The 10789-nt window shown below is 45.2% G+C and overlaps 1 protein-coding gene across 2 annotated transcripts in view; it reads right to left on the minus strand.

The window, feature by feature from the left end:
* Nucleotides 1-2380, minus strand: part of Cyfip1 (cytoplasmic FMR1 interacting protein 1) — an 89647-nt gene extending 87267 nt beyond the window's left edge. For both annotated transcript variants that reach the window (XM_028789213.1, XM_028789214.1), the window contains exon 1: nucleotides 2260-2380. The gene's annotated coding sequence lies outside the window, so the exon portion shown is untranslated. The remainder of the gene's footprint in view (nucleotides 1-2259) is intronic.
* Nucleotides 2381-10789: the final 8409 nt, after the last annotated feature.

Here is a 10789-nt window from a genome sequence, read left to right on the forward strand (position 1 = left end):
ACCTATACCCACTGTGTGACACCTATACTGACTGTGTGACACCTATACTGATTGTGTGCCAACTATACCCACTGTGTGCCAACTGTAACTACTGTGTGCCAACTATAACTACTGTGTGACATCTATACCCACTGTGTGACACCTATACCCACTGTGTGACACCTATACCCACTGTGTGACACCTATACGCACTAAGCCACCCCACCTTCCCAAGGCTCTACTTTTCAAAGCATTAGCTTTACATCTTACATATTTGAGTAGGGTTTTTGCAACACAAATAACATTACCTGTCGTATCATACATTTTTCACTTAATGGTATTTGGCTGGGAAAACATTTGGATGGCCTTAAATGTAGCAACCCCCTCCCCAAGGCCCCCATACTATTTACTGAGAGCACAGAACCATCTTAAATGCAGACTCCAAGATTACCACAGGACTTTCTGAAGAAAGCAAAATAGCACTATGAAAAGATCAGCGGTTGCCAAGAGTTGATGGTACAAAAGACCTAACTACAAGGGACACAGGAAAGAAAATCTTGAGGCGACGGGAACCGGTTCTGCATCTTAATTATAGTGGCAGTCAGCACTCCAAAGCATGGATTTTACTATATGCAAACTTAAAAATACGTGTAAGTGCCAGGGAGATGGCTCAGTAGAAAACTACCTGCCACACAAAGGCGTTCAGATCTCCAGAACCCACATAAACGCCAATGGGTATAGCAACCTCCCCGAAGTCCCAGTGCTTCCAAGGTGGAGACAGGGGATCTCCGGGGCAAACTGGCTACCAAGACTAGTCCAATCAGTAAACTCTGGGTTCAGCTAAGAGACCTTGTATCAAAGAATAAGGTAGAAAATTCCAAATCAGCCTTGGGCCTCTACATGCAAACACATTCACACACCTGTGAACCCACATAAAAGAAGGAAGCGCGCGCGCGCGCGCACACACACACACACACACACACGTTTATTAAAAAAAAAAAAACCTTAACACACACTTCCTCAAATACACAAATACTTAGTGATGTATTTTCTTAGAGGAACTTTTCAACTGCAGCATTTTACCAGTGTTACAGTGAAGATGCTGTTAAGGGAAGAGGGCAAAAGAGAAACATTCCCCACAACATTCCTACTGAATTCTTAAAATGCATGTCTGCAGTAGCTTACATGTATTTAAAAACTGAATTAATTCTTTCAGGCTATGTGCCTGTAGGCTTTTTATTAAGACCCACTAGGATCCTCAGAATTAGGGGAGTGCTGGTGGTATTCAGGTATACCACCGGTTTCTTGTGCTTCAACTTCCAGCCAAGGAACTTGGCCAGGGTCTAGGAGCAATACCCCCACCTTGGCAAGCACTGATCTCAGTAACAATACCTGCAGGAGTACCCTAGGATCAGTGGTGTTTCAAACACGACTCAACTAAGAGATCTGTTAGCAGACAACCAAGAGAAATCTCTAGGCTCACCTTGTACTGTCCCATGTAACACACGGATTGCCTGATGCTTCCCTCTGCCTAGCCCCCTCACCAATCCTCAGTTGCAAATCTCTTCCTTCTTTTCTCATACTCAAGAAATGTTGCAAATTACGCAGATTCTTTAGGCTTAAAGTACAAAATTCGGTATGAATGTGCGGCGGCGCACTACTGCTACCGAACAATCCCGTTTCCTTAACAAAGCCCAAAATGCCTCTCTCCAAGAATCTGAGAACGGACTTCCCTAGACTACACTCTCCTTCCTTTCCACTGAAGGCAGAACCATGGTGGACTCGGGTTTGTTTTGCCGCTTTAGTGCAACATTAACTATCCGTCGCTCCTTACTTTTCAACAGTAAAATACTAAACATTAACGTTGTCTCTTCCTCTTTGGAACTAAACCTCGTGCCGGAAGCGCGAGACCTGGGAATCCTCCGGGATCCAAGGATCCAGGGTGAGTCCGGGCGGGGGTTCGGGGGTTCGGGACGCGGGGGCCGGGACGCGGGGGCCGGGCCACCGGAATGCAGGTAGCGCACCGCCGAGGGAACAGGGAATCAGCACTGGGGAGCCCATGGCCCGGGGATTCTGGAATGTGATTCCGGGGAGGGAGCCCTGGAGTCGCCGAGCTGGGCCGGGAGTCCCGGGCTCCGGAGCTGCGGTGCAGAGATCGGGAGACTCGAGAGCCCAGGAGGCGATCCCGGGAGGCCGTGCGATGCGCCGAGGCCGTCTGCAGGCTCGCCCCACCGGACTACGAGTGGAGCAAGGACCCCGAGGCCAAGCGACCGCCCTTACCTGGTCTGCGCCGCCTTCGGTTGTCCAGGGCGGGCCCCGGGAGCTTCCCTACCCCAATGAGTCACTTGGGCGGGTCGGGAATGCACCAGGAAACACCCGGCCTCCTCCCCTTCCTCCGGGGCGGCGCTCCGCGGCTCGGCCTCTTCCTCCCGGCGCTCCTCCCTCCTCCCGCCGGCTGCCTTGGGTCCGGCTCTTCCCGGCCGGCCCGGTCGGCCCCCCGAGTCTCCCGAAGTCTCCCCTACCGTAGCCCCGCCTGCCGCCTGCTGCTCAGGTCACCGCAGCAAAGGAGGCCGGGATTTGCTTGGTGGGCTCCACCCGTCAAGCCGGCTGGGAGAGGATGGAGACTCAGCTCCACACTACCAGGCTCACCAGCTTCCCAAGTTTTCCGTGATTTGGGGGACCTCTGCTGAGGCTAAGACCGACCGGATGAAGAAAGAATTCCAGGACTAGCCAGTATAGAGCTGAAAATTTCACTAAAGATACTTTTTTAAAAAAAAAGCCGTTCGTCTTATTTTGTTTATGAACATTTAGCTTGCTTGTGTGTCTGTGCACCGCGAGAGCGCCTGGTGCCAGCAAAGGTCCAAAAGGGGCGTTGGATCCCCCCCAAGTAACTGTGTGTGAGCCAGTGAGCCAATACACGGGTTATGGGAATCGAACCTCGACTTTCTGCAAGAGCAACGGAGTGGTTCATTTTGCTGTAACTTGTACTCAGTGTTGGTGAGAAGCCTCAGTAAATCCATGAGTGATGAGCTTATCTTCCTCCGCATGTGCTCCAAGTTTTCACTGCCCTCGGGTCCTGCCTCTGGTTGAACTTCAAAAACCACAGAAGGTACAACCATGGCAGAGAAGGGGTGCTTATATGTGTTAAATGGTGGGAGCAATGTATACACTCCAGACCCAAGTAAGAACCCACGCTGGTCCCTGAAGTAACAGTGCTACCATCTCTTCTGCCTTCTGAGGACTGGCAAACATAAGTTCAGACTCCTAAGAATGGCTGACAAAAGAAAACCTGACTTGAGTTTGTCCTCCCCCAACCCCAAGAAAAGCAAGGGACAGGTTAAGTAACATACATTATAATGCTGAACTTAAGAGAAAAGTAGTTCCAAACTTCCTACCCTTCTTCACTCCCTACCACCCTCCTTACTGCTAAGAATTTTGACATTTTGTTTGTTCTTGGGGTCTGACAGTAACTAATGTAACCCAGGCTAGCCTTGATTCATCCAGATCATGCCTCCATCTCTCAAGTGCTGAAATTACAGGCATTTGCCATCATCCCCAACTCTCGCACCAGTTTGTTTTCCCCAACTTAACAAATAAATAAATCTTTATTAAGTAACTTTTAATATCAGAAAAATAAAACTCATGTAATTGTATTTACAGCAGACACACATCCGTGTTTTAACCATCTTAGGTTTAGCACAAAATCTGAGATGTTAAACTTGTTTAAATGTATAATCCTTATAGCTTCTCTACATATTCATAACAAGACTATAATAAAAATTAACAAAAACTAAGCCACAATGATAATACAAATGTAACATGTTGATTCCTTAGTGCAGCAAAATAAAAAACACAGGTTTGATGACGTTCCTCCACTTCTACAGGACTGTAACCTATAGATTAAGTTTCAATACTGACATTTAACTATCCTACAAGCTATTCAAATTATATCGTTATATGCTGTAGAGAGAATCTCAGTATCACCTGTCACTAAAAATGCCTATGGCCAATGAGCTGTGGCAGGAAATAGGAGGTGTGGGACACTGGCAAGAAGAGAGGGGATTCTGGGGAATAGTGAAAGTATAAAAGGAGCCCACAGGGAGAGACTGCAAAAGTAGTCAAGCAAGTCTCTGAGGGAGAGAAGCTGAGGAGATACAAAGAAAGAAGCGAGCCAGGACTGAGAGAAAGGTAACTAACCATGTTGTGTGACATAGAACAGTATAAATGGGTTAAATAAGTCCTTACGAGCAAGTCAGAGACTGAGCCAAAGCTTATGGTCTAGATTTTTTTTTAAGATTTTTTTTCTTGGATATTTTCTTTATTTACATTTCAGATGCCATCCCCTTTCCCCATCCCTCCCCTAGAAACCCCCTATCCTATCCCCCCTCCTCCTTCTTGCTTTTTTTCTTTATTAGTATTTTAAGTTAACATACAAAGTACTAGGTTTTATTACAGCATCCTCATACATGTGTCATTAGAGTTCTGATTTGTTTCCCTCTGTCCCTTCCCTTTCTTCCTCCAGCTAGTTTCCTCATCTGATTTCCTGTCACATGTATTCTATCACCCTCCCTCCTCATCCTTTAAAAAAAAAAGATTTATTTATTGTATGTATGTGAGTATCCTGTTGTTCTCTTCAGACATACCAAAAGGGCATTGGATCCCATAATAGATGGTTGTGAGCCACCATGTGGTTGCTGGGAATTGAACTCAGAACTTCTGGAAGAGCAGTCAGCAATCTTAACCACTGAGCCATCTCGCCAGCCACCCCCACCCCTTTTTTTATTAGTACCGTTTTAAAAAAATATTAATCAAAGGCTTTATAAGTTTGGTAATGCTCAATAACAAGATGTCCATACAATCAGAAGTGTAACTTAATACCCAACCTAGATATACCAACTATCTTTGACTGGCAGAGACACAAGAACATCCGCCTCCATGTCCACCCCTCCTCTCTCTCTCTCTCTCTCCCTCTCCCTTTCTCTCTCCTTCTCCTCCTCCTCTCCTTACTCCTTCTCTTCCTCTCTTTACTCCTCCCACCATAGCTCCTCCTACATATCACCCTTCCTGTTAAAATAAAACTTTTCTCTCAAAATACAATTAGAGCATAACTATACCAATTTGTATCAGTAAGGTACAAGATAGAGCTAATACCCAATCCAACATTTTGTTGACTAACCAGAACCTCTGTCATCTCTCCTAACTAAAAGACTTAGTTCTGAACCTGGCTTTTTTCTTGGCTTTAAAATGAATGTCAGCTGAAAACCATCCTCTCAAATCTTTTCTCTAAAAATAAATAGCCAGGATTGGCTATGAGACTATAAGTCTTCAACCTCGTCAGAAATCATCGTCAGAATGACTTAATTAACTGAAATTATGGGAAGCACAAAGCATAGCTTCTAAAACTTAGCCAATTTATAGAGACCACTGAACACCTGGACAGTCCCTATACTACAAAACGTTGGAGCATCCGATCTTCAGCCTTCTGGCCCAGAATCATCTGACATGGTCTAGACATTTATTAATAATTAGTCTCACAGTCATCATTCTGGGAGCAAAGGCTGGGAGGAAAAAATGGATTTATCATTATATATAATATCCCATCAATGTAACTTCTTTATACTAAAAAATAAGAATAAAAACCATTTGTGAACTTTTAAATAAAATGAAACTTTTCAAGTGGAAATAAAGATTAAAATTGACCTATTTATTGTTGAATACACATGAGATTTAAATTTTTGTGGTGCTAAGAGAAAATAAAAGCTCTTTTGTTAGGAAAATAATTCTTCAAAATATAATTAGTAGAAAACCAACCAGTGTTCTTTCAATGCCAGCAGATATGAGAGCATACTAAAGGTGAAGTTACACACACCCACAGGGGAAATGTTCAAGTGTATTTTAAAGAACTCTTTGCAGAATATCAAGGATACAGTCCACAGAACCCATAAAGGTTAACAAGCCCAAGGGCCCAACTGAGGACACCTCAATCCCTCTTTCGAGGGAGACGAAAGCAATCACAGGAGGGGGGTCCTGGGTGGGAAAAGGGACTGTGAGGGGAAGAGGGGAACATGATCAAGTATTGGGTAGGGGAAAAGGACTGAAGCCCTGAGGACCAGCAGTCAGAATGGAAACAGGCAACCTAAGGAGGTGGGAGGGGGACCCTCTAGAATGTACCACAGACCTGGGAGGTGAGAGACTCTCAGGACTCAAAGGGGGGACCTTAGATGAAATGCCCTATAGTGGGGAGAGGGAACTTGTAGAGCCCACCTCCAGCAGAAAGACAGGGCATCAAGTGAGGGATGGGGTTGCCATCCCACAGTCAAAAATTCTGACCCATAATCGTTCCTGTCTGAAAGAACTGCAGGGAAAAAAAAATGTAGAAGAGCCTGAGGAAAAGGAGGTCTAGCAACAGACCCAAAGTGGGATCCAGCTCAAGGGGAGTCCTCAAGGCCTAACACTATTACTGAGGCTATGGAGTGCTCACAAAATGGGACTGCCCTCTTAAACTCCCCACAAACAGCTGAGTCAGATGCAGATATTTACACCCAACCAATGGACAGAAGCTGGTGGCCCCTGTGGTTGAATTAGGGAAAAGCAGGAAGAAGCTGAGGAGAAAGGCAACCCTGTAGGAGGACCAGCAGTCTCAATTAATGGACCCCCTAGATCTCTCAGACACTGGGCCACCAACCAGACAACATACACCAACTGATATAAGGCCCCCAACACGTATACAGCAAAGAACTGCTGGGGTCTGAGTTCAGTGAGAGAAGAAGAACATAACCCTCAAGAGAATGAAGGCCCCAGGGAATGGAAAGGCTTAGTGGGTGGGGATGGGATGTAGAGGTGGGGTGGGGACATCCTGGGTGGGGGCGGGACAGGGAGGAGGTATTCGATGTGGAACAGTCAGAGGGTGGACTGGGAGGAGGATAAAATCTGGAGTGTAAAAAAAAGATTAAATAAAATTAAAATAATAATAAAAGATTACAATAAGTCTGAGAAATGTGGTGAGACCCTGACCCTGCTTCTTAAATTGAGAGATTGAGATAGATAGATAGATAGATAGATAGATAGATAATAGATAGATGATAGATCAAGCAGGCATCTATGGAAGGATGATAGCATAGGGTGACAGAAGGATTTGAAGTTCAAGGATAGCCTCCACTACCTATGAGTTCCAGGTCATCCAGGTAGGTCAGTTACACAGAGAATCCCTGACTTGAAAAAAACAAAACAAATTAAAACAAACAAACACACACACACACACACACACACACACACACACACACATATATATATATATATATATATATATATATATATATATATATATGTATATTATACATATATATTATATGTATATTGTACAAGACAAATATGAATTGAACATAAGGTATTCCACATTTTGATCTGTAGTGTAAATGTTGATTAATAACTTGATCCAGGCAATATAGGTGTATCCAGAGCCCATCTTGAAATGGAGAGACCCGAATGGCCATTTCCACACTCAATAAGGGAGGAGCCGGAACTCACAATCAAGTCAATTGTGTTTCTGATCCATCTTTGATTAAATTCCCCAAGAGACCAAGGTCAATGTAGCAGTTTTTGTCTCATTATAACCAGTGACCTAGTAAATGGATATGAACCCTAGTATTACCCACGAGTAATCAGAAAGTCTTAAAAGTTACTTGCAATCCTGCAGGACGGGGCATAAACTGTTGTACTATAGAAACCAAATGAACCTGCTTTGTCAAAGCTGGCAGTGTCAGCCATCTGTAATGTCAACTCTTAATGTACCCTGAATCAATCCATTGTCTGTCATCCCAGACTATACATTTGGCTTAGAAGTCTTTGTCCTGTTTATTTATTGGTTAACTTGACACAAGCTAGGGTCATCTGGAAAGAGAGAATCTTAATGAGAACACCCCTCTATCAGATAGCCTGTAGGCAAGTCCATGGGAGCATTTTCTTGATTCATGATTGATGGAAAAAGCCCAGCCATTATGACGGTTCCATCTCTAGACATGTGGTCCTGGGTTCTGTGAAAAAGCAAGCTGAGTAAGCCTTGAGGAGTAAATCAGTAAGTGGAGTTATTTCACAGTCTCTGGTTCAGTTCCTGACTCCAAGGTCCTGCCTTCACTTCCCTCAATGGACTATGGTATGAAAGCCAAGTAAACCATTTCCTCTCCAGGTTGCCTCTGATTGGAAGACGGTCACACAGCTTATCATCTTCACCCAGCCAAGCAGAATCCCAGCTTCAGCAATTCCTACACAAGCTATGTAGGAGTCTACATGATGGTATAATTCAAATCAAATTAGTAGACAAGAGGCCACTTAGGTGTCAGGAGCAGAGGAAGTCCTGAGTAACTAAAGATGAACCAGTGTATACAAAAACTAGCAATGGCTGTTTATTCCTTCAGAATCTTTACAATCTGAGACTAATCCCTACAGAAATCTGGGGAAGACTAGCCAAATGTTATGTGATAGATTTTCCTGAGAAGATGCAACACACATCTACTCATCCTAGACAGGGAGTCTACACAGGTCAAAGGACCAGTATCACCAATGTCCAATTTGGTGTCATTGAGGTGTACTGGGGTTACTTACAGGAATGTGGGTGATGGATTACTACTACAGCAGAAATGACTCAAAGACAGCTGCATCAACAAAGCCCACCCCAGCATGAATGACAGCTCACAAAAGCTGGAGCCTTTAGTGTACTACACAGCCAGCAGGCATGTCAACAGGGTAAAGAATGTCATGTGTAAGTGATGCTGTTGATCCAAACCTCTTCCAGGTAGTTGAGCTGGTTTCTGCTTCTTCCAGACAGCTGGCAAGCTCTCGGAGTCTTCTTTGCAGGCTGGCCTTGTCGGAGAGTTACTCTCCATAACCTTTATTGCTCTTGTTTGGGAGGGAAGGCCTAGTGAATCTTGTCAGTTTCAGTGTGGGTCCTTGTTCCGGAGGGGGTCCCACGAGGATCTCCGGCCTGGCTGGAGTCAGGGTGAGAACAGGATGCGAGCTGTCACTGTCTCTGCTGCTGCCTCCTCCCGCAGGCAGTCCAGGTCCGGGTCAAAGGGATAGAGTGCTAACAGGGAGAGTCCTCTGCTGTCCCCCACCCCCGCCCTTCTGCCGGTCTCTGTCTGAGGTGTGGAAGGCCCAGGCCAAAGTGAGAAAGTATTGCCTCCGATGGCGCCTCTGCTGTTGCTGCCCGGTTACTCCCAGATGCTGCACCGGTCTCTCTGAGCTAACCGGTCCAGGCAGCGGGGGCGGGGAGTTTTGGAAGAGTAGACCTCTTCAGAAGTGTTACAGCTCTAGTGTTAAAGCTCTTTGCTGAGCCAGTGAGGTGCTGGCTAGCTGGCAAAGAGGGGAGGGTCCAGAAGGCGCCTGGGGAAAGCTGATCTTCCCAAGAGTTACAGCTCTTGCGATGGACACTCTCGGACAACGGGATGATTCTCACATATACTTTTACTTCTGAGTTGGCCCAATATATACAGTTTTGGGTGGGTTAAGGTCTGGCAGCAAGCAGGTAACCCCTATTGGCTTGGTCTGAGAGCTTGGGGATGCCTCATCTACATGTGGGAGGGCCTGAGGCACTATTTCTATGAAACCAATGGCCATAGACCTCTCTGTGGGAGGGGCTGTGGAGGGCTGAAGCTGAGGTTCCAAGCTAGTTCAACCAGGCACCCAGCTGCCTCTTATAGCCTACCGCCCCACATTTCAGGGGCTTCCAGGAGCTATCTTGAGTTGATTACCTTCTGTCTTAAGAAACTTCCCTATAGGATAAAATGTTCCTTTTTTTTTTAAATTACGTATCTTTATTTTATGTGTGTTGGTATTTTGCCTGCATGTATGTCTGTATGTGGGTGTTAGATTCCGCCGGAACAGTCTCTGAGTCTCATACAGTTGTGAGCTGCCATTTGTGTGCTGAGAATTGAACCTGGGTTCTCTGAGAGAACAGCCAGTGCTCTTAACCACTGAACCAGCATGGAATGTTTCAATCTTGGAGCTAAACTGCCATACAACACCAGCTCCACCCTTGCTGAGGTTCCCAGATACAGCAGCAGTAGGTATGGCTCCATCAGAGTGTACAACCATACTGACACCTGCTTTTCTGTACATATATCTGTCCTTTCTTCATTCCCTCACTACCCCTAGTCAAGGCTCCAGACCCAAGCTGCACTTAGATTTAGTATTACTCTCTTAGTTACTTTCTATTGCTGTGAAGATACACCATGACCAAGGCAACTTACAGATCAAAGAGTTTGTTGGGGCTTGGTTACAGTTTCAGTAATCATGTCACATCAGACAGCATGGCAGCAGGCAGACAGGGTGGTACTGGCTTGCTTATATGTTATCCACAGCATGAGGCAGAGAGTCTAGGACCGGCTTGGGCTTTTGAAACCCAAAAGCTTACCTATCACCAGACTTGTCTCTGACCTGCCAACCACCCAATAATGGCACAGAGACAATTATTATTTATTATAGCTCAGGCCTTAGTTTAGGCTATTTCCCAGCTACTTCACATAACTTAATTAACCCTTATATTCTAATCTAAGTTTTGCCAAATGACCCGTTAGTTACCTCTCCTCAGTACTGAGGGTTGTTGTGCATAGTTCCATATCTAAAACTTGATTGTACATGCTCAGGCAATAAGCATAATTCCCTATGTTACTCAAGAGCAGACGGACTGCAGAAGAAACTATAACTGTCTGATAGGCTCACTATGCAAATATTTTGATGACTGATCAAAAGTAATAACTTTACTTTCAATAACCACTAGGGGTGTGTACTGCCTAAGTCACTAATAGAATAGAAG

The sequence above is a fragment of the Grammomys surdaster genome, unplaced genomic scaffold (genome assembly GCF_004785775.1).
Source record: "Grammomys surdaster isolate TR1022 unplaced genomic scaffold, NIH_TR_1.0 125801, whole genome shotgun sequence".
Taxonomy (NCBI): domain Eukaryota; kingdom Metazoa; phylum Chordata; class Mammalia; order Rodentia; family Muridae; genus Grammomys; species Grammomys surdaster.